Genomic DNA, 24,110 nt, shown 5'->3' with positions numbered 1-24,110 from the left:
CGGGGCAGGGAGCCGGGCAGGGCTGGGCAGAGCACGGGGCGCCAGGAAGGGCACGGGGCAGGGCTGGGCAGGGCACGGAGCCGGGCAGAGCACGGGGCAGGGCTGCGTAGGGAGCCGGGCAGGGCTGGGCACTGGGTAGGGCGCCAGGAAGGGCACGGGGCAGGGCACGGAGTCGGGCAGGGCCGGGCAGGGCACGGAGCTGGGCAGGGCACGGGGCAGGGCACTGGGTAGGGCGCCGGGCAGGGCACGGGGCAGGGAGCCGGGCAGGGCACGGAGTCAGGCAGGGCACGGAGCTGGGCACGGAGCCGGGCAGGGCACTGGGTAGGGCGCCGGGAAGGGCACGGGGCAGGGCACTGGGTAGGGCGCCGGGAAGGACACGGGGCAGGGCCGGGCAGAGCGCCGGGCAGTCACGGGGCAGGGCTGGGCAGGGCACGGGGCAGGGCACTGGGTAGGGCGCCGGGCAGAGCACAGGGCAGGGCGCCGGGAAGGGCATGGGGCAGGGCACTGGGCAGGGCGCCGGGAAGGGCACGGGGCAGGGCACTGGGCAGGGCTGGGCAGGGCACGGGGCAGGGCACTGGGTAGGGCGCCGGGCAGAGCACAGGGCAGGGCGCCGGGAAGGGCACGGGGCTGGGTAGGACCCAGGGCCAGGCAGGGCACGGGGCAGGGCGCCGGGCAGGGCAGGGCACGGGGCGGGGCTGGGCAGGGAGCCGGGCAGGGCACGGGGCAGGGCCGGGCAGGGAGCCGGGCAGGGCACGGGGCAGGGCACTGGGTAGGGCGCCGGGCAGGGCACGGGGCAGGGAGCTGGGCAGGGCACGGAGTCAGGCAGGGCACGGAGCTGGGCACGGAGCCGGGCAGGGCACTGGGTAGGGCGCCGGGAAGGGCACGGGGCAGGGCACTGGGTAGGGCGCCGGGAAGGACACGGGGCAGGGCCGGGCAGAGCGCCGGGCAGTCACGGGGCAGGGCTGGGCAGGGCACGGGGCAGGGCACTGGGTAGGGCGCCGGGCAGAGCACAGGGCAGGGCGCCGGGAAGGGCACGGGGCAGGGCACTGGGCAGGGCGCCGGGAAGGGCACTGGGCAGGGCACTGGGCAGGGCTGGGCAGGGCACGGGGCAGGGCACTGGGTAGGGCGCCGGGCAGAGCACAGGGCAGGGCGCCGGGAATGGCACGGGGCTGGGTAGGACCCAGGGCCAGGCAGGGCACGGGGCAGGGCGCCGGGTAGGGCAGGGCACGGGGCGGGGCTGGGCAGGGAGCCGGGCAGGGCACGGGGCAGGACCGGGCAGGGAGCCGGGCAGGGCACGGGGCAGGGCGCTGGGCAGGGCACGGGGCAGGGCCGGGCAGAGCATGGGGCAGGGCCGGGCAGGGCGCCGGGAAGGGCACGGGGCAGGGCAGGGCAGGGCGCCGGGCAGGGCACTGGGCAGGGAGCCGGGCAGGGCACGGGGCAGGACCGGGCAGGGCACGGGGCAGGGCTGGGCAGGGCGCCGGGAAGGGCACTGGGCAGGGCGCCGGGAAGGGCATGGGGCAGGGCCGGGCAGGGCACGGGGCGGGGCTGGGCAGGGAGCCGGGCAGGGCACGGGGCGGGGCTGGGCAGGGCGCCGGGAAGGGCACGGGGCTGGGTAGGACCCAGGGCCAGGCAGGGCACGGGGCAGGGCGCCGGGCAGGGCAGGGCGCCGGGCAGGGCACTGGGCAGGGCGCCGGGAAGGGCACGGGGCGGGGCACGGGGCGGGGCAGGGCTGGGCAGGGCGCCGGGCAGGGCACGGGGCGGGGCAGGGCTGGGCAGGGCGCCGGGCAGGGCACGGGGCGGGGCGGGGCTGGGCAGGGCGCCGGGCAGGGCACGGGGCAGGACCGGGCAGGGAGCCGGGCAGGGCACGGGGCAGGGCGCTGGGCAGGGCACGGGGCAGGGCCGGGCAGAGCATGGGGCAGGGCCGGGCAGGGCGCCGGGAAGGGCACGGGGCAGGGCAGGGCAGGGCGCCGGGCAGGGCACTGGGCAGGGAGCCGGGCAGGGCACGGGGCAGGACCGGGCAGGGCACGGGGCAGGGCTGGGCAGGGCGCCGGGAAGGGCACTGGGCAGGGCGCCGGGAAGGGCATGGGGCAGGGCCGGGCAGGGCACGGGGCGGGGCTGGGCAGGGAGCCGGGCAGGGCACGGGGCGGGGCAGGGCTGGGCAGGGCGCCGGGCAGGGCACGGGGCGGGGCAGGGCTGGGCAGGGCGCCGGGCCGGCCATACACCTCGCAGCAGCCCAGCGCCCCAGGCGCGCGGCCGGCCGGGCTCTCCCCCGCAGCAGGACGGAGCCACGTGGCCCAGCTGCTCCCCGCGGGCCTCCCACCTCCCCGCCCCGGAGCTGCCGGGCCGCTGTCAGCCGGCAGGTGGCGGCCCCGGCGCGTGGCTGGTTCTCCCGGGCGGCAGCTCGCGCCGCAGCGTCACGCGCTCCGCCTCAGCCAGGCGGCTGCCAAAGCCGCTCGCCCTTGCCCATTGCAATGCAAACGGAGAGCGGGGCCGGGGCACGGGCAAGGCGGGCCCGGCGGCTCCCGAGCTCCTGCTGTGGGTTTTGCAGGTGTCAAATGCAGCCCCCGCCCCCGGCTGGGTGGCGCGGAGACCTGCAGCGCTCGCAGGGCCGTCTCCGAGCGCCTGGAGAAGCGGCAGCAGCTGCACAAAGAGCTCCGGAATGGAGCCTGCTCCCTTTGTTCCGCTGCGGGCCTCTGCACAGCTCTGTCTGTGCGCAGCGGGTGTCCGCTCCACAGCGCCCCCTGCCGGGCAGGGAACCTGCGGCGTATGCCCAGGCAGCTTCCAGGTGTGTGAACACACACACACGTGCACACACACTCTCCCAAGTACACACACACACACTCTCCCATGTGTGTAACCAACTCGTGCGCTTTCTATCACGGGTGTCATGATAGTTGTTTTATTTAAAGCCCTATTTGCTGGGGTCAATTGAGTACTTTGGAAACACAATTTCCAGCCTTCCTGCCTGATTGTGGAGAAAAGCTTGCAAACATGACTTGTGCACCCCGAAGGTTCAAACAGCACGGCAAATAAAGAGAACCCCACAGTTATAATTTTTTTTAAAATCTCATGGTTTTAAAGCAAGTCCCATGTGTTCTATGAGGCCTGATTCTTGGTTTTTGAACTCAAGGGGTTGGTAATACTGCGTACATGCACATAGGCTCACGCAGGCAATTCATGAACATCACTGTAAATGCCCACTTGCTTCCAAGCAGGGTGACCACCCATCCTGTAGATAAGACACATTCCTTTTTTGTTACCTAATGCCCCATAAGCAATCAAGAGCTACTAAAATGCGTTTGATCAGATTAAAAGTATGTTTTGGAGCAATAATTATGCAAAGTCTCACGCACTTCATGATACAGACATGCAGGAATAAACAGAATCCTGACAATGGTACTGATCCTTTACTAGTTGGAAATAGTAGAATTACCAGTAATAATAAAAAAAAGGCAGATGTGTTCCATAAAGATTTCTGTTCTGGATTTCGGGAAGGATCAGATGCCATAGTGTCGTATGGTGATGATAACACTCTTTTCTTTCCACTAGTATCCTAGGAGGATGTTACACAGCAGCTATTAAAGTTAGACATTTTAATATCAACAGGTCCAGGAGTTTTACAAGAGCTCTCTGAGGCGCTGACTGGACTGTTAATGCTGATTTTGGATAGGTCTTGGAGCACTGGAGAAGTTCCAGAAGACTGGAACAAAGCAGATGTGCCAATTTTTAAAAAGAGTAAATGGGATGACCTGGGTAATTATAAGCCTGTCAGCCTGACATCAAACCTGGGCTAGAAAATGGAGTGGCTCTTAAAGGACTTGATTAATTTAAGAACTAATGGAGGGCAATGTAATTAATGCAAATCAACATGAGTTTATGGAAAACTGATCCTGTAAACTAACTTGTTATCTTTTTTTGATGAGATTATGAGTTTGGTTGATAAAGATAATAGTCTTGCCATGACATACTTAGACTTCTGCTTGGACTTGCTATCGTACAACGTTTTGATTAAAAAACTAGAACAATATAAAATTAAAGCGGCACACACTAAATGGATTAAAAACTGGCTAAGTGATAGGTCTCAAAATGTCATTGTAAATGGCAAACCATCATCAAGCAGGTGTGTTTCCAGTGGGTTCCCTCAGGGATCAGTGCTGGGACCTGTGTTATTTAACATTTTTGTCAATGACCTGGAAGAAAACATAAAATCATCATTGCAAAAGTTTGCATCTATTGTGAGAAATGGGGGAAGTGGCAAATAATGAAGAGGACAGGTCACTGATTCGAAGCAATCTGGCAGGGCATAAGCGAACAATATGAGTTTTAATACGGCTAAATGTAAATATAGCATCTGGGAATAAAGAACGTAGGCCATTCTTACAGAATGATTTGAAAAAGATTTGGGGGTTGTGGTGGATAATCAACTGAACATGAGCTCCCAGTGTGATACTGCAGCCAAATGAGCTAATGAATAGAGCTAAAGAGGGGAATCTTGAGTAGGAATAAAGAGGTTATTTTCGTATGTTCTGTTCTCTATATTTGGCACTGACGTGACCACTGCTGGAATATGGAGTCCAGATCCAATGTCCACAATTCAAGAAGTATGTTGATAAATGGGAGAGGGTTCACAGAAGAGCCACGAGAATGATTAAAGGACTAGAAAACATGCCGTATATTGATAGACTCAAAGAAATCAATCTATTTAGTTTAACAAAGAGAAGGTTAAGGGGTGACTTAATTACAGTCTGTAAGTACCTACATGGGGAACAAATATCTAATAATAGGCTCTTCAGTCTAGCAGAGAAGACTGGAAATTGAAACTAGACAAATTCAGAATGGAAATAAGGTGTACATTTTTGACAGTGAGGATAATTAAGCATTGGAACAATGTACCAAGGGTTGTGGTGGATTCTCCATCACTAAGAATATTTAACTCAAGATGGGATGTTTTTCTAAGAGCTCTGCTCTAGAATTATTGTGGGGCAGGTCTCTGGCCTGTGCTGTACAGGAGGTCAGACTAGATGATCCCCATGGTCCCCTCTGGCCTTAGACTTGATGAATCTTTGGTATACATTATTGCCAATCCCAATGTTCAAAAAATCACACATTTGAGCCCCAACATCATGAGATTGGCTTAAATGTCAATATATTTAAAAAAATAATTAAATTTGCATTTTTTAAAATTTGTCTTCTGCTTTCTGAACCAGAGGGTTCATGTTTTCAAGCTTTTCTCTGCAAAGATAAAGACAAGAAACTTACTTTTTAAAATAAAAGCTGATATTATCACATAATCACATGACTCCAGGAACTGCAGTTTTTAAGGAAAAGCTATCGCAAGAGTTGGTAACACTGAATACAACATTGTGAGGTGATTTTTTTAACTCGTTTTGCTTTTAATTTCTTGAACTATTGCTTGTTGTCCTTTTTCCATCTGAGTACATCATATGCTATACAACTTTGAGTTACACACAAAAAGAGCAGGTTTTGAAATTCGTAAATCTTTACATACACAAGTCTCTCACACCTATGTTTCCAACAATGGATGTTACCACTTTCTCTCTCTCTCTCTCCCCTCCCCCCCCGCCTCACCCCACCTCGCTGTTCTTCTGGTTATCTATGTATAGTCCTAACAATATAGTAATAGACATTCAACTATATAGTGATTAGACATTTTGAAAGGAATTCTGTGCAGTAAATAGAGAAGGGACAAAACAGTAAACATATGTCCAAAGCGCCCTAAACTTTCTGGGAGTTCAGATGGAGGACGCTCATTCCTGGCCACCCATGTTCATGATTTTTCTTTTTGCAAAACCAAACTTGACAGCTGATGTTTTGCAAAAGTAAAAACAAAACCACTGCTTGTTTTACACATCTCTAGCAACACAGCTCTCTGTAAATTATTTATTATTACTAAACATTTATATTGTGGTAGCATCTAGAGGCCAATCAGGCTGAGCGCCACTGTTCTAGGCACTATACAAACACATTGTAAACGACAGCACCTGCCCCGAAGAGCTTGCAATGTATTCATACCCTGAGTTCTGCTTTTATGGTGCGCAATGAACACAGCTGTTCAGGAAGGAGGTCACTGATAGCCACAGAGCAGTCTTTGCTTATTCCTAATTCCAATTTATTAATAAAGTGAAATAGCTTCTCTCAGCGGCTGCCTGCTTTTACCATGCTCTCTGGACTTAGCGCTGTAACTGTGAATTTCACCAGAGCAGTGGTGCCAAGCATAACTTTCTTCTTCCATCGGATCCAGTATCTGTTGATGTGGTATTAATTTAATGAGTGGCAGAATCAGCAACGAAAAATATTATGCTTCTGTTTGGAAAAAAAAAAAATCCTCATCAGTGACTATCAAGGTTAACCCCACCAGTGTTGCTTGCTTCAGTGTTATCAAAGACCACTTGTCATTGGACTTCAGTGCAGGCAAGGCCTTAAATCTCCACGGGAAAACTGTTGTGTTATTTGTGAATGAAGGTGACCACAGCAAGGGCTGTGTCAGTGATTGCCATTTATATAACCTTCCCTCATTCCCTCATCCTCAAATATTTTGCTTATTGGGTTTTCAACAGTATACATTAGCTGTTAAAAGTTGTTTCAGTTTGAAGCTTGTCACTACTTGAGATTAGTAGTTTTGTTAAAATCTGGTTGAAATCCATTTGGACATTTTTAATTGGAGGTGGTTAAAGCAAATAGGATTTAGAGCGGCTCCAGATCTTTTTTGTTTTCTTTCATATGCTATAACTCATACTAACCAATGGGCAGAGCAACACTAGGCAAGAATGTGGCTTATTGACTTTGTTTTTACTAATGAAAATTGGCAGGAGGTTAGACTTTAACATGAAATCTGTTCTTTGGTGACTTTTTAAAGACTCCAAAGCCCAGGATAGTATGTAATTATTATCTTTTGAATGTTCAGTGGCTTATGTGGAATAAATTGGCAAAAGTGCATTTCTTAAGGTTTTTCTACGCTAGGAAAAGTGGTTGAGGTTAGCTAACTCAGAGCTATTCTTGTCCTAATCCTGACCTTTATCTTAGTGTAGATGCACCTTCTGCCTTGATCTGTCTGGCTGAGATTAACCCTAGGGGAAGCCAATGTGTAGACATACCCTTAGTGGACATGCATCCATGTGACAGAAGCTACCATCACCAACAATTATTTGGTAGTCAAGAAAGGTTGAGTGATTTGGGGGTCGAACCACAATTTCACCCATAAGCTCCATCTGCAGTAAAGGCTTACATCTTCAGAGCACAGGGGCAGCGTGGTATGTGTATAAAGATGAGGGAAAAAGTGAAGAGCAGGGTAGAGCGCACTGGAGAACTTACAGAGAGAACTGCTGTAATGCCTATAATTACTCCTGCCTTGAAATACGAGACAGGCTAAAGAGCGGAGTGCACAGCTAAGGCCTTTTTAAGTCTATGGCTTAAACCCAGGCCTCCTCATGCACACCATTTTCCATCAAGGAGCAGGCTTATTAGAGTCTGGCTACATCTGCTCTGTACAGAGGCTTACACCTAGGCTCCGCTACTCAAAGGCATTTAGGCACCTAGCTCCCAGTGTGGCCTCCGCTTGCACCGACTCTGGAGCAGAACAGCTGTGCACTGTCTCTCTTTTGCACTGCAGAATAGCTTGCAGGATCAAGGGCTAAGTGAGTAGATCATTGCAATGCAGCCATGACTGCTTTGTACAATGGCCTCCAATTTCAAATGCACTTGGGTGGCGAGGGAGAGAGTCGCCTGGCTGCTGAGAGTGGAGTTTGCTAGGGCACTACAGGTGGGGGAACGGAATTTCGGGGCACGGTCTCGGGACAAGCCCTGAGATAAGCAGCAATTCAAGTAGCCTAAAGTTAACACCCATTTGGCCTGTTCCACAGCTATCATTCTTGTCCAAGTATCGCACAGATTTAGGAGCAGGTCCCCAAATCCACTTATCATGCAGGAAATATGGGTTGCAGGGTGCAGCTAAAGAATGTCTGAATGAGGATAGCTCTGTTATTAGCTCTGTATGGAGGATGACCCTACATTAGAACAAGAATCTATCTGGAAGAGTGCTCAGTTCTCCGTGGGCGAGTAATAGCCAATGGTTATGGGGACAGGTGACAAATATAATGTAGCACTAGCATGTATTTAGGGTGAGCAAGCCAAAACCGTGGGCCATCATAGCAAAGTGAAGCCCATTGATTGCATCTCTGATCTTATTCCAGGGTATTGTTTGCACAACGTTTGTGAGAGGGAAGGTTTTCTCGCCCAGCTTGTGGGGTGCAATTGTCTAGCAGTGATGTTAGGAGTGCTAGCTTGGTGGTACAAGATTCTCTCTGCCATTTCTCGGCAAGTGCAGCAACAGGAAGAGAGAGAAACTTGAACTGGAATCAAATAGCAAATATTGGTAATGATGGACTATAAATGAAGCTGTGTATTAATTGATTTTTAGATACCTGCTTCCTGATTATGTGCAGTACTTGATTATTTCATCCTAAGTGGAGAGGTGGGGGATGAGGGAAATGAGGATGATTTTATGAAGTATAATTATCAGTAGGGTGAGATTTCTCTAACACGGAGACTCATTAAATCACTTCTGGCAGCACAGTTTCCTCTTTGCGTTGCCTAATAAAAAAACTCCACTCCAGCATATTTTATAACTAAGCTTTAAATAAACAATCAAACAAATGTAAGTTGAGGGCGCTGTCGATCGGGCTGCAGACTGCAGTGTGTAGTATCTGATTTAGCCGAGCAGTAAGAGGAAGGGGGTAGCATAGTCTGGAGCGGGTTAGGGAGAGGGTACAGGGGGATGGATGACAAGGACCAGAGCAGTCTCTAGGATGTGAAGTGGATAAAGAGGTGTTAGGCTGCCAAGTCTTTCTGTTTGTGTTTGTCTGATGGCAGTGAAGCCCATATCTTTCTGTCTGAGATGCTGACCTGGCATTCCAGGTCTGTTATGCACCTCATACAGATCTTGTGCTCCTTGTGTTTGCTTTGGTTTTGGGCCTTTTTGTCTATCTGCAGCCTCAGTCTTTGTCTCCCTTATGCATCCTACAATTCCCTCTACATGCTCAGTGTCTCCTCCTGCACTCTTTCCTCCTCCAGCTGCTGCTTCATTTCCAACTCCTTCCTCATCTCCTGCTGCACTTCTAAGAACATTTTATCTCTGATCGTCTCCTTCCTGAGGATGGGGATTTTCAAAGGAGCCTAAAGGGAATTAGGCATCCCAGCTACCAGTGAATTGTTTGAAAATCCCAGCCTAAGTCGTTAAGCACCTCTGGGTTTTTTCCCTCCCTTCTGTATGCCCCTGCTGGGTTGTGGGGTGGAATTTCCAGGGGTCCAACCTCACCTTCCCTACTTTGCATGGTGGTCACTGCATCACCTGCTGCAATGGAGTCTGTTGGAGAAAGCAGAAGGTATTTAACACCGCATTTCTATCTAAAATACATGGACTGGATTGTAGCTGAGTATTTAGTTCACAGATTCAATGCTGAAGGACCCATCCCTGAGATATCAGTAGTAAAATGTAGAGGCTCAAGTTGAGAAGTTCATATCAAGAGAGGAATATCTCCAAAATCCAAATCTGGACTGGTTTGGGTTCAATCTGCTAATTTGGGTTCACCTATAATGATATCTGCTGCATTGTATGCTCTCCTAAATTCTGTTGTTTTGGGTTTGTTTGCTTGAGGTGAAATGTTCATTCTTGCCTGGATCATTTAAGAAGAAACAATAGGGAAACAAATGCTGAAGATCGTCAACAGTCATTTAACTCCATTGGTTTACGCAATGCTGTACAAACACAAAAAAAGTTCCCTGCTCCGAGCGTTACAGCAAATGTACTTTGTCTCAAATTCCTTATTATCTGGCTTTGGAAAAAGTTGGGCCAGATCCTCAGCTGGTGTAAATCCGTTTTACTCCATTGAGGTTAATGCCAACTCACCCCATGTAACAGGCTACCTGAGCGAAGTGAACAGGCTAATGGAGGGTGCTAGCACGTGTCGCAGCAGTGAATATCCCTTCTCCTAGGCTTGTTCTGTCATTTTCACACAGGTTGAGGCTGCCCTGATACTTCTGGACTCAGATGTTGTGGAGTGATGATGATTACAAATGATACTGTAGAGAAAGCTTGTAGAGCTTAACAGCATGTGGGGAAAGAGTGTCTTGTAACCTCTAATGCTGGAGGAGTAAAAGGCTGAGAGACTCCTTGTGCTGACAGCGGGAGATTTGAGAGAGACTAACTCCAAGATAGAGTGTTGGTCTCTTTAAAATAAAGAGTTTTATCCGTGCTAAATATGTGTCCCAGTGATGCCTGCTTGCCAGTGAGGATGGGCTTCGGCCTCAATACACCAGTAAGATTTTCATCCTCTGGGCATGATTCTGCCTGTCAAACTTGGGTCAATAAATAGCTTTGCCTTTTTGCTTGCCCTTAATATTGTGTATGTCTTTTTTTTTTACACAGGGTAGAGCTTAGCTGCCACTTTGGGGGAGTGAAGTAATGGGGGAGCCTTCACACTCAATAGATAGCTATTTCCATCCTTCTCCATGTCTATCTAGACCAATGGCACTGCACAAAATTGCTTTTTCTATCTGCATTTGACTAGAAGACTGCAGCCATTCTTCTCCAATGCAGACCTCACCCCAGTGATCTATGATTTTTGTACTTCAGGCTTGGATTGCTGATATGTGCTCTACTTGAGGCTACATCTGAAAACCATTCGGCAATTTCAGCTAGTGCAGAAAGAGGCAGCTTGCTCATATAATAATGCTTAGCTCTTAGATAGCGCTTTTCATCAGTAGATCTCAAAGTGCTTTATAAAGGAGGTCAGTATCATTACTATCATTTTATAGACGGAGAAACTGAGGCACAGAGCAGTGACATGATTTGCCCACTGGTGTTTCTTCTGCCGAATGTGTTGAGTGTGATGGGGTGTTTACCCCACACCGGAGAAGAATGAGTTAATAGAGGCCTCATGGGCCTTTCACACCTGGTCCCAGAAAGGAGCACAGAGGGAGTAGCCATTTGGGGAGATGCTGCACGGAGCAGCCAATCATGGCCCAGTGGGCTAGTACAAAAGGAGCTGCAGGGCAGAGCAGGGTCAGTAGCTGCGGGAAGCCCAGGGAGTGAGGACTGTGTACCTAGCAGGCTGCAGCAAGGGTAGCACCTTGGACTCACCAGCCGCTGGCAGGGACCACGGGAGCAAGGGGGAGCTGCAGACTGGCTGCTGGGACTTGCTGGCTAAAGGCCCTGAGAAGAGCGTGAAGAAGGTGCTGGGGCTGTGCAGAAGTGGCCCAAGGCATTGAAGCAGCATTCAGTGAAATTAAGAAGACGCAGCAGAAGGCTGCTATCTACAGGGTCCCTGGGTTAGGACGCGGAGTAATGGGGGGGGACCTGGGCCCACCCATTAGCCCCAGAGGAAGTGGCTTGATAGGTGGACAGTGATACTTAACCCCTGGAAGGGGACAACACTGATGGTGACCTGGCCGGAGGGCCGAGTCATGAAGAGATGCTGCTGTATGTGGACTGAGGCAGAGAAGATGACGGGAGAGGCACTTCCAGGAGAGGGTGCACCGTCTGGCAGAGCTAATCCCCGTGGTGGCCACAAGAGGGGCCATTGTGGTGAGTGGCGCACATCACATTGAGCCTTCGCTCTGTAAATTAGCACTTGCTTCCTGTTCATTTCATATGCAATGTAAGGCTTTGGCTTCGACACATAAAGCTGTAAATGGTTATGGTCCTGATTTCTTTGGAGATCCCCTCTCAGTCATATGACACTGCAGCAGTTGAGCTCAGACAAGGTGCTTGAAGCGATGTCCCCCGGGGTTCAAAGGGAAGGCAGCAGGGGGTTATCAGTGAAGGGGCCACAACTGAAAGATCTTGTGTTTGTTGGCCTTCATGCCCTGCTGCAAAGCAAATCCGGTTTTCCCAGGCTTTCCTTCAGGCAGCTGGGAAAATTTTAATTTTGGTGTGTTTCGCATGGATAGAGTGATGCTCTATAGTTTGTACATGTGGCGGGAGGGTCAGCTAGGTGTATTTATACACAGACATACATAATAAATAATGACCACTGTGTGCTGTTGGGCACGTGTTTGGTAGAGGCTGCAGAGACAAACAGACTTGGCCCTGGGCCTCGGCTCGGAGAGAGGGTTCATGTTGATGTGGTCTTTGGGAAAAATCAGTTCAGGAGGAGTTCTGTGCTTAGATCACCATGTTGCTCATGTCTGGGAATGGGGGAACTCTGCTCTTCATTGGCCATCATTCGCACCTTTACAATAATGCCACTGCAGGGTCATTTACTGGGGGCTGGTTTGGTGGCCAGACCTGGTGGCGTGAGGCTTTTGAGGGGTGGGAGTGCACTGCCGGCTGGCATCTTCTGAGTACCTTGCAAGGAACGGGTGGGTCTGACGGATACTTCCCTATTCTTGACAATAGCTGGGCTGCTGGTGTGCTGAGACCACAGCCTGTCATGCAAACCAATACTGCCTCATGGTTTCCTTGTCCTCCCCCTAGCGCCCTCTTGTCTTTATGCTTAGATTGGAAGCTCTTTGGGGCAGCGACAGTCTTTTTGTCCTGTGTTTGTACAGCACCGAGCACAATGGGATCCTGGTCCTTGACTAGTGGTTCTATGTGCTGTGATAATAAAATAATCATACAAGAGAGAAATGGTGAGTGGGGTCTCCCGTGCTGGGGGAGCAGAGTGTGGGAAGGAGGTATGAACAGTGGTAATCCTGCCATTTTGATTCAGATCCTGGATCCAAATTTGGATCCAGCTCATTGTTAGGGCTCGGATAAGAGCCAAAGCCTATAAACTGGGATTTTCAAAGGAGCCTAAGAAAATTAGACACCCAGCTCCCATTGCATTTCAATAAGATTTGGGTGCCTAAGTCCCTCAGGCTTTCTTGGAAATGGTCCCAGCTGCAGTACATAAACTACTATTGACTTAAATGGAACTTGGTGTTTTGACTGCAACAGCTGTTTGGACTAAACACACTTGAATTCACACTGAATAATATTGACTGCATACTGTGGATAGCCTGGCACAAGCAACAGAATGCAAGATGCATATGAAACGGGAGAAATAACCACACACATCCAAACATGCACAGCATACGCTATCCAGCACTAAATATATTGGTCTCTAGCTTGCCTCCCCAAGTGTTAGATCACATTTTCATACCATGTCTACATTTCTTGGAGTTTTTCTGAAACCAAGTTCAAATTTCCCTGTACATCCCACTTGAGTGCATCTAATTGTGCTGGGAGAGATGGGGAAAAAATTCTAGTGCATGCATCATATATATTTTATATTTCCAAATGTTGCATTGCATTTTCTAAAGCAACATTTTAAGCACCCCCAGAATTTTTTGAGAAACATGAATCAAACCTCATAAGTTTGTCCATCTATATGTGCTCTGATGAAATAGGTATGTAGACACTTGCAGGCCGCTCTTATTTTAGTGGTACTCTAGAGAGGCCTGTGAGTGTTGGGAGAGCTGTTTGATGTACGCTGTTTTAATGGTAGTCACAGCAGAAGAGGTCTAAAAACAAAGGCCTGGGTATGTTTTTACCAAGAGAAAGTCACAGTAACAGGTTTCAGTGTAAATGAGAGTTGTATTGCCTTCCATCAGAGATGACTTGAAAATAAAGTGCTTTGATGGTAATACTGCAGATGTCTGCAGGAAACCCAGCATAGCCTGGAACACTGTAGTTAGATAGCTGTGCAAAAAAGTACATGAAGAGAAGAGCTAATGTGCAATACTTCTATTTAAGATAGAGGGAGGAAATAGAAATTGTGATAGCATGCTATTTCAAGTAATAATAGAAAGTACTTGATGTTTACATGGTGAATGGATCAATACTAATTCTGTAGTCAGAGCACATACAGTAGTTTGGATTATTCAAGTGATAGATGCACTCGGTATAGCTGAAATTTCTACCCTGCAACATTTATTTCTCACTGCGTGTTAGATGGAATTTTCCACCCAAGTATCTGGAAGGATTTGCATAAGAATGGTGATAGAGCAGTATTCTTTAATGATGTGCTTTTCTTTGTTAAACTTCAAAAATGTCTACGGTGCATGATGAGGTTCGGATGAATTGCCAAACTAATGCTTTTATATTTTCTTTAAAGAGCTTATCTTCGCTGTGTTGTGGGAGTTACTTTATACTGTTGTCATAAAGGCAGTGGCAGTAAAGCCGACTTTGTAGCAACCCTAAGAGGTGCCCCTTCCCCCAACCTGGGGTCTTCACTACCATTGACGGCAACAGATTGAGACACCCCTTAGCTGGCACCTGTTTTGTGCCGCTATTAGGTCATTTGTACTCCTCTTTTATGGCACTATACATGGCATTACTCACTGCTGCGCTGTGCCATTTTACTTTCAAAACAATGACCTCTTGTTTAACCTAAATCAACACAGGTTGCTGTTATGTTTGCTGAAACTGGGTCAAAACCGGGTTCTTTGCAGAATAACATTCTTGAATTAATAGAAGCGAAAGATTAAGCCACGTTTGGAAAACCTCTGCTGGTTAAGGCTATTGCAGAGATTGTTATAAAATGGTACAGCAGACTGTTTCCTTCCCCCCTTCTAACAAGAGGCTAATTTCTAAAACACGAGGGGGGAAGTGCTTGAAATGTGGTGAATCTTAGGAATGTGACTGTAACCTGATGTGAAGCAATATTTCCTTCCTGGGATGCTGGTCCTATGAGTCACCTGCTAGCCTATGCTGAGGTTATCTGGAAAGCTCAGGACAGCATGAAAAATAACCAGGACCTGTGTCTGCAAGATTTGTCATCAAATCCGGTTGCATATATGGGACAATGATTGTCCTTATACTTCTGCATTAGATAGAGAAGGCCTAGTTCTGCCCTCAGTCCCACTAGTGTGATTCCATGGATCCCAGCAGTACAGCATGAGTGTAAATGAGAAAATAATTTGGCCCAGTTTTTTTCCTGTTTGTTGCCAGTTAACAGCAGTAAGTGTATAAATGTATTTTTAATGGGCATAATTCTTCTCTAATAACCATATGCCAGGGCTCAGCTCCAATATTCTGCTTTGCTAGCATGGGCAGAACCAGTGCACTCCATGTATTTATTTATTTGGATTTAGGGACTAATAATAGTAGGCGAGCATCCCATACTCTGGGCACCCTTACAGTACATTACAACATACAGGATCACATACAATCTCTTGATACATTCAGAGAGATAATCAGTTGTACTCACAGGACTTCCATTGTCCCCTTGTTCCCTCCTTTTCCCAACCAATCCAGGTCAGCCTCCAAAGCCCTGGAAATAGATGCTCTTTGCAGCAAGAGGAGAGCATTAATATCTGAGTTGATATGTACCATCCTCTCTCAAATCCCTTTTCAAGGCCAACTTTTGCTGCTCTGCCTACAAAATAAATAAACAAATCAACATACCATGACTAGGGATTAGGGACAGTTAGGGAACACTATACTTATGTAATTACAAAACAAATTTGGATGTAAATAAAATGAATTGTCCCTCTTTCTCCAACCTAAGCCTTAAGAGCCTTAAGCCCTCTTTCAGAAAAACACTTGTGTGTGTGCTTAATTTTAAGTCAATGAAATTTAAATGATGCTTAAAATTAAGCAGATGCTTAAGTGATTTGCTAAATTGTGTGGGTGGGGGCATTGATTGTAAGTGCATTGGGTCAGGGACTAAGCCTACCTCCAGTCTGTACAGTCCCGAGGACAACAGGGCCCTGATCCTTGCTCAGTAAACATTAAATAATGATGTCGATGTAGATACACTAAACCTCAGATTTACAAATACCTTAGGAATGGAGGCTGTTCATAACTCTGAAATGTTCATAATTCTGAACAAAATGTTATGGTTGTTCTCGCAAAAGTTTACAACTGAACATTGACTTAATACAGCTTTGAAACTTTACTATCCAGAAGAAAAATGCTGCTTTAAACCATCTTAATTTGATTAAATGAAACAAGCACAGAAACAGTTTCCTTACCTTGTCAAAACTTTTTAAACTTTCCCCTTTTTTTAGTAGTTTACATTTAACATAGTACTGTACTGGGTTTGGTTTTTTATTGTTTTTTTTGGCTCTGCTGCTGCCTGATTGCGTACTTCCAGTTCCAGATAAGGTGTGTGATTGACTGGTCAGTACTTAACTCTGGTATTCGTAACGCTGAGGTTCTACTGTACTATTAGAGTTAATATTCACTGTGTGAATTTGAGAGGGGAAGGTATCCCTTATGTATGGAACTTCTCAGTAACCAAACTTGAATTAAGACAAAAAATATTAGGGAAATATTGGAATCCCTGGAATAATGGAATTAGAGAAACATTTAAGTTCCTGCAAACCATTTTAGAATGTAGACAAAAAGTATCTCTTGCTTATTTATTTGATTTAAACATACGGTGCGAACCCTTCCACCATTCACATGACAAAACAATTCCTCTACAAGGTGGTTATTCCATAATCGTCCATTATAGGCATTTTTTTCACCTTCCTCTGAAGCATCTGGTCAGACACAGGGCTATTGGACTAGATGCACAGTTGATCTGTTCTGGCATGGCACTGCCTATGGCCTTATGACTAATAATTCCCCACAGCTAATTGAGGTTGCCAATTCTATTAGTTAAAATGGTGGTGAATTCTTTTACAAATTATTAACCCGGCTTCACATAGCAGCTAACATGACGATGGAAGATAGAATGGTGTCTGTGCATGGAGGGTGGTGAAGCACTGGAATGGGTTCCCTAGGGAGGTGGTGGAATCTCCTTCCTTAGAGGTTTTTAAGGCCCTGACAAAGCCCTGGCTGGGATGATTTAGTTGGGGATTGGTCCTGCTTTGAGCAGGGGGTTGGACTAGATGACCTCCTGAGGTCCCTTCCAACCCTGATATTCTGTGATTCTATGATTTCCTGCTATATTTTACACCCCCCTTGTTAGTTGCTGTTCTTGCTACACCCGTCTGACCTCTCAGCAGTCCACTGTACTTATTTACACACCCACTGAATCCCCAAGTAGTACAAATTACATCACTTTACCATTCACACCTGTTTTTGACCAGTTTCTGCCCTGAGTGGAACTAGGCATCCTCACTTATGCTACAAGTGAATTTGGCCCAATATAATCTGTGGTGCTTCAAGATCCAGACACTTACATTTTACACCAGTCTAATGCTGTTAACTTCAGTGGAGTTAATACTGATTTACAATAATGTAAGTGAGTGGAAAATCAGGCCTGGAATAAAGGGTGTTCCTCCAAATCTAACTGGTATAACTGAGGGCAGTGTTTGGCTGTGTGAGTACAGACTGTGAGGGGCATGACAACCTACATTCAGCATTTCCTTGCTCTTTGGATTTGGTGTCTCTATGACAATGTTATGTTAACACAGATTTTGTGTTTAATTAACTTGTGCGGTGGAACTGAGAAATAAATGCTGTCTTTACATAGGTAGAAGATGTGGTATTTGTAAAGCTATTACAGCAAAGATAAAGCTTTATAACAATGCAGGCAATAAAGCCCACAACATTATTTGAGGAGCCCCACCGTCCAGGATAAATGTTACAGGAAGCATTAACTGTCCATAAAAATTCCTTTGCTACTCAGGAATTTAAACCACAGCTACTGTGAGAGAAGATATTAAACCACAATTGCATTCTGTAACGCTTTTTTTTAAGAATTAGACATTAGGAAAACCTTGGTTGACTGTGGTTTATGATATTTGTGTTATGATATTTATGTTACTTATTTTTTTCCTTTGCATAATAATTATTTACTTATATATTTACATACAAATAATATAAAATTAAAATGCGATACTTATAGAAATCTGATTCTGTATGTCTTTGTGAATGTGTATATATATCAAAATCTCCTATGTATTTTTTTCCTTAATAAGCACTTGGAAAAGGATAAATTGTACAAACCTGCTTGTAATGACATTAAAAGGCACCGAGGTTGTAATTTGGAACCACAATTCTTCTACAGGTGGAAAAAAACTCACTTGAATTCTTTTCTTGTAAAAGGCTTTAGCCTGACAGCATTGGAGACTAAAGTTCTCTGTTTATCTGCAGAACAGGCAAAAGTAATGATAACTTCTTCCCTGCACCCACAATATGTCACTACCATAACTGGAGGTCAAGAAAGCTAAGCCAATCAATGCTCAAACCTGCAACTCCCATTGATTTCTACTGGAGTGGATAGTGCTCTTTACAGTACCTGGCAGGATCATAGACTCATAGAATATCAGGGTTGGAAGAGACCTCAGGAGGTATCTAGTCCAACCCCCTGCTCAAAGCAGGACCAATCCCCAACTAAATCATCCCAGCCAGGGCTTTGTCAAGATGGGCCTTAAAAACCTCTAAGGATGGAGAGTCCACCATCTCTCTAGGTAACCCATTCCAGCCAGTGCTTCACCACCCTCCTAGTGAAATAGTGTTTCCTAATATCCAACCTAGACCTCCCCCACTGCAACTTGAGACCATTGCTCCTTGTTCTGTCATCTGCCACCACTGAGAACAGCCGAGCTCCATCCTCTTTGGAACCCCCCTTCAGGTAGTTGAAAGCTGCTATCAAATCCCCCCCCATTCTTCTCTTCTGCAGACTAAACAATCCCAGTTCCCTCAGCCTCTCCTTGTAAGTCATGTTCCCCAGCCCCCTAATCATTTTTGTTGCCCTCCGCTGGACTCTCTCCCATTTGTCCACATCCTTTCTGTAGTGGGGGGACCAAAACTGGATGCATTGTTGATTCATATCCAGCTTCTCGTCCATTGTAATCCCCAGGTCCTTTTCTGCAGAACTGCTGCCTAGCCACTCAGTCCCTAGTCTGTAGCAGTGCATGGGATTCTTCCGTCCTAAGTGCAGGACTCTGCACTTGTCCTTGTTGAACCTCATCAGTTTTCTTTTGGCCCAATCTTCCAATTTGTCTAGGTCACTCTGGACTCTATCCCTACCCTCCAGCAGTGAGTTGGGGGGTGAGGACTGGAGGTGATCAGTGGTGGGGGGGCCTGGCGGAGGAGTAAGGAGGCGAGCGGCAAGCCGGCAGCAGGAGGAGGGCAGGTGGAGGTCTGGCTGCGAGCTGGGGTGGAGTGAGGAGGCAGGCGGGGGGTGAGGAGGTGAGCAGTGAGCGGGGTGGGTGAGGAGGCGAGCGGTGAATGGGGGGGGTGAGGAGCTGAGCGGCAGGCGGAAGCAGGGGGTACAGGGAGTAAAGGGATGGATGGGGGGTGAGGAGGCAAGCAGGAGTGGAGTGAGGAGGCGGGCGGATGGGGGGTGAGGAGGCGAGTGGCAGGCAGAAGCAAGGGCAGACGGGTGGGCGGAGAGGGGGTGAGGAGGCGAGTGGCGGACGGACGGGGGGGTGAAGAGCTGGGGTGGAGTGAGGAGGCGAGCGGGAGCGGGGGTGAGGAGGTGAGTGGCAGGGGGTAAGGGGGCAGATGGGGAGTGAGGAGGCGAGTGGGGCTGGAGTGAGGAGGTGAGTGACGGGTGGACGGGGGGATGAGGAGCCGGGGTGGAGCGGTGAGCTGGGTGTGTGTGAGGAACTGAGCGGCAGGTGGAAACAGGGGGTAAGAGGGTGGATGGGGGGTGAGGAGGTGAGCCAGGGTGGAGTGAGGAGGCGGGTGGAGGGGGGGGTGAGGAGGCGATCAGGGGTGGAGTGAGGAGGCGAGTGGTGGGCGGAGGGGGGGTGAAGAGGCGAGCCGGGGTGGAGTGAGGAGGCGAGTGGGGCTGGAGTGAGGAGGTGAGAGACGGGTGGTCGGGGGGGTGAGGAGCCGGGGTGGAGCGGTGAGCTGTGTGTGTGTGAGGAGCTGAGCGGCAGGTGGAAGCAGGGGGTAAGAGGGTGGATGGGGGGTGAGGAGGTGAGCCAGGGTGGAGTGAGGAGGCGGGCGGAGTGGGGGTGAGGAGGCGAGCTGGGGTGGAGTGAGGAGGTGAGTGGCAGGTGGCGGTGGGGTGAGGAGGTAGACGGGGAGTGAGGAGGCGAGCAGGGGTGGAGTGAAGGAGGCGAGTGGGGCTGGAGTGAGGAGGTGAGAGACGGGTGGTCGGGGGGGTGAGGAGCCGGGGTGGAGCGGTGAGCTGTGTGTGTGTGAGGAGCTGAGCGGCAGGTGGAAGCAGGGGGTAAGAGGGTGGATGGGGGGTGAGGAGGTGAGCCAGGGTGGAGTGAGGAGGCGGGCGGAGTGGGGGTGAGGAGGCAAGCTGGGGTGGAGTGAGGAGGTGAGTGGCAGGTGGCGGTGGGGTGAGGAGGTAGACGGGGAGTGAGGAGGCGAGCAGGGGTGGAGTGAGGAGGCGAGCAGCAGGCGGAAGCAGGAGGTGAGAGGGCGGACGGGGGAGAGAGGAGGCGAGCCGGGGGTGGTGAGGAGGTGGGAGGGGAGCCAGGATCAGTGAGGAGGTGAGCGGACAGGGGGAGGAGGCGAGCAGCGAGGGTCTTGCTGCGAGCTGGGGAGTGAGGAGGTGAGCGGTGAGCCACTAGCAAGCAGGAGTTCTCGTGGCAGGCGTGGGGGGGGGGGGGTCTGTGGCAGGGGAGGGAGGAGGCGAGCCATGGGTGGGGGAGTGAGGAGGAACATAGGCGGCAAGCGGCAGGCGCATGGGCAGCGGGTGGAGTTTCTCTGTGGGGAGGCTAGCCCCCGACTGCATCCCCTCTGCCTGCGCTCCCACCCCCGGCAGCTGGAGCCTCAAGACCCCCTGCGTCTGGAGCCACAAGCCCCCCACCCGGAGAAGCCCCTCGCGCCCCTCGAGGCCGGAGGAGCCCTGGACTGGCCGAAGCCCTGAGACCCCACCTGCCCGGAAGAGCCCCGGGCCAGCCGTAGCCACAGTCGTGCCTCCCTTCCCCAGACCCAAGCTACCTAGATATGTTTGTCATTATTATTTGGACTTCTATTAAGTAAAAGCATTTTTAAATGTACTTCAGAATTGTTATACAGACACCTACTTTTACCAAAAAAGCAAAAGAAACAATCATAAAAAAGAAAGAATGTGCAAAGCACCTTATTTGTGTTTCTAGTCTGTTAGGTCCATTAAAGAATAGAAATAACTGTGTATGACTTTTATTATCGAGTCTGCAAAAAAAAACCCCAAACCTTACATAAATAAATTACAATGATTTGGATGTATATATGTGCATAATACTTTATTAACTTTAGGAAAAATAAATAATTTTAGGAAAAAGTGTAAGTGCGGTCACCAGCAAGAGTTGGTGGCCGCACTCTGAGGCCACCAAAAAATTTGTTGCAAGAACCCCTGCACTAAACCCAGCGGTGCTAGAGGATAGAAGGAGGAATTAGGACAGAGCTTAGGAAGTAGCAACCAGCTCTGGGAGTAAGTAGGCCATAGTTGTGGAGCATAGGGCCTCTGGGCTGGAAGCTGGAGTAGAGGGTTCCTGTGGAAGTGACACAGCTTTGGACATAGAAGGAGGATTGCCTGGACCAGCAGAGGGACAGTTTGTCCTGAGAGATAGTGACAGATCCCTGAAAGGGGAGAGCTAAAGGGACCTCACCAGAGAGCTGAGTCACCAAAAAAGATTACCCTGAGTCCTGGAGGGTGCGATGGAAATGACAGGCTGAGTGACTGCAGGAAGGGGTGTCTGACCAGTGGTGAATTAATCCCCAGATGAGCCACAAGGAGGCACAAGCAGTGAGTAGTGAAACCCGTTACGCTCCCCATTTATTCTGGATCACCTTTTACTCCTATGATTCATACATTGCAGGTATTTAATAGATGTTCCAGGCCAGAAGGGGCCATTTTGCTCCTCTAGTCTGGCCTCCCGCATGACACAGGCCATAGTTTCACTTGGTGATTCATGCATCTAGCCCAACTATTAGTGGTTGAACTAGAGTATCTGTTAGAAAGACATCCAATTTTAATGTGAAAGCTCCAGGTGAGGGAGAATTTAGCATGTCCCTTTTCTCCTAGTCCACTTCTCATATATCAGAGTTGCACATATACTGTCTCCAAATTCCATATCTACACTGTTTAGATGGCAAACACATTTCTCCAAGATTTCAGTTCTACTTTACTGCTGGCTATGTACTCTTCCTCCATAGTCCCCAGCCAAAGAAAGTGAAGAACACCCCCTCTATTTCACCATGTGGTTGAAGATTGAGCTATCAGCCAATCCATCTGGCCAGTTCTAAAACTGGGTGATTCTTCATGGCAAGGGATTTCTCTGGACAAAATGACTGACTATAAAGAAATACCCATTTTTGAGTAGTCCAACCCCCCCCCCCCCCCGAGAACTGTATATTTAAAAAAAGCAATTATCCCTCTCTAAGGTTGCAGGAAGCCTTCCAAAATAATAGTTTGTTTTAAAAATAAACATCTGTAGTTATTTACTTGTGTGTAAATGGGTTTAAACCCTCATCTACTCTTCCAATTTTATTGGTTAAAAGAACAGAAAACAGTGCCCAAGGCTTTCAAAAGTTAGTGATTTTGGGGACCTCAGTTTCGGGATGTCCAATGTCAGACACCCCAAAGGGGCCTGATTTTCTAAAACTGATGAACACCTGACGTCTGAAAATCAGGCCCTTTTAAGGTCTATCAAGTAGGGCTGGTTGGGAAACAAGAATTTCATTTTGTGAATAATATTGAGGTTTTGGAATTTGGTTTTGTTCCCCATCAAAGTGAAAAGACCATTCAAAATTTTTAGTGAGGAAAGGGTGTCCCCAGAATAGTCTGGTGGTTTAGGCACTCACCTAGGCTGAAAAACCTTTTTTGATGAAAATTTCATCATCACGGATAAACTTCTGCAGAAAGATTCGGTTTAGACTAATCATCGTTTTCTGATGAAAAAGCATTTTGTCAGGAATTTTCCTGACCAGCTCTAATCTCAATTTGGGGACCCCAAATCACTAGTCGCTTTTGAAAATCTTTGCCAGTCCTCTTAGCACTGCATAATTGTTCCATTACCTCACAGTTGCTGCCTCAAAGCATGGTACAAACTGTTGGTTTGTTCCATTTCACTTTAATTGTTAAAAGGAATGCCAATATAATTTTGCAGTGAGGGAGGCTCAACACATATTGGCATTTCAAAATAAAAATAAAATGGACAGAGATTGTCTGTGAGGAAGAATGATGAAGCTAATAATCCCAATATGCTGTTTCACATATCTAGCTCCTGGTGTAAATTGTTGTTACTGGTACTGTGGTAGTGCCGGGTGGCTCTGACTGAGATATGGGTTCTACTGTTCTGGGTGCTGTACAAAATGAAGGCAGAAATGTTTCCTGTCCCTAAGATCTTACAGTCTAAATAGACAGGGCAGGCAAAGGGTGGGAGGAGATACAAACACAGAGGTTCGTTCTGTTCAGTTTTTTATGCTGCCCTCATGCATTGTGGTATCCTCCAGAAATCCATTGGGACATGACTCATTTTTTTGTGCATGATTCTCTCTCTCTCTCTCTCTCTCTCTCTCTCTCTGCCTTCCTTTTCTTTCCAAAGAGAAAATTATGTGATGTTTGGTTTAGCTTTTAAACTTATTTATGTATTTGGTTATTGCTGTGGAGGGTGTGTGTGTGTTGATGTCAAGGTCAGAAAAGTGTGCCCTGCAGTGGCAGGGAGAGTGGGGAGGTTGGAGGCAGTCTTTACTCCCTGTAGGAGTTTGTTCTATCACCTGTGGCTGGCTCCAGAGAGCTCTGTCTCCTGCAAAGAGGAGGAGTGAAGTTGGCCATGGTCCTCAGCCTGGAGCTTCAGGCAATCTGTTAGGGACCCTGGCCCCAGACCACTGGGTGCCTTGAAGATAAGGACAGAGACCTTGAATCTGACTTAATAGTCTATGAGAAGACAAATCACTGTAGAGAGCAGAGGACAGGTCTGAGGTACTTATGGTAGCCTGTGCTCCTGTGTTCTGCATTAGATGGTGTATCCTAAATGCTGATGGCTTTGTCTTGGGTATGTTTCATTACTGGGAGGTGAGGAAGGTATACTTTATTAAGGCCAGGTCATTGCCTGCCAGGATGACTTGTGACCGAGACTTGCTCCACATCATACAGCAGGGCAGTGGCAGAGCAAAGATTAGTACCCAGGTCTCCTGAGTCACTGTCCAGTGCCCTGTTCACTACACAACACTCCCTCTCATTCATAAAGTATAAGGACTTCATGCCGTTGTTCAGTGTAATGACAGCAAACTTCAGTCTCCTGGGCAGTTCTAAATTGGG

Source organism: Malaclemys terrapin, chromosome 6, assembly GCF_027887155.1.
Source record: "Malaclemys terrapin pileata isolate rMalTer1 chromosome 6, rMalTer1.hap1, whole genome shotgun sequence".
Classification (NCBI taxonomy): domain Eukaryota; kingdom Metazoa; phylum Chordata; order Testudines; family Emydidae; genus Malaclemys; species Malaclemys terrapin.
This window is presented reverse-complemented; position numbering follows the sequence as displayed.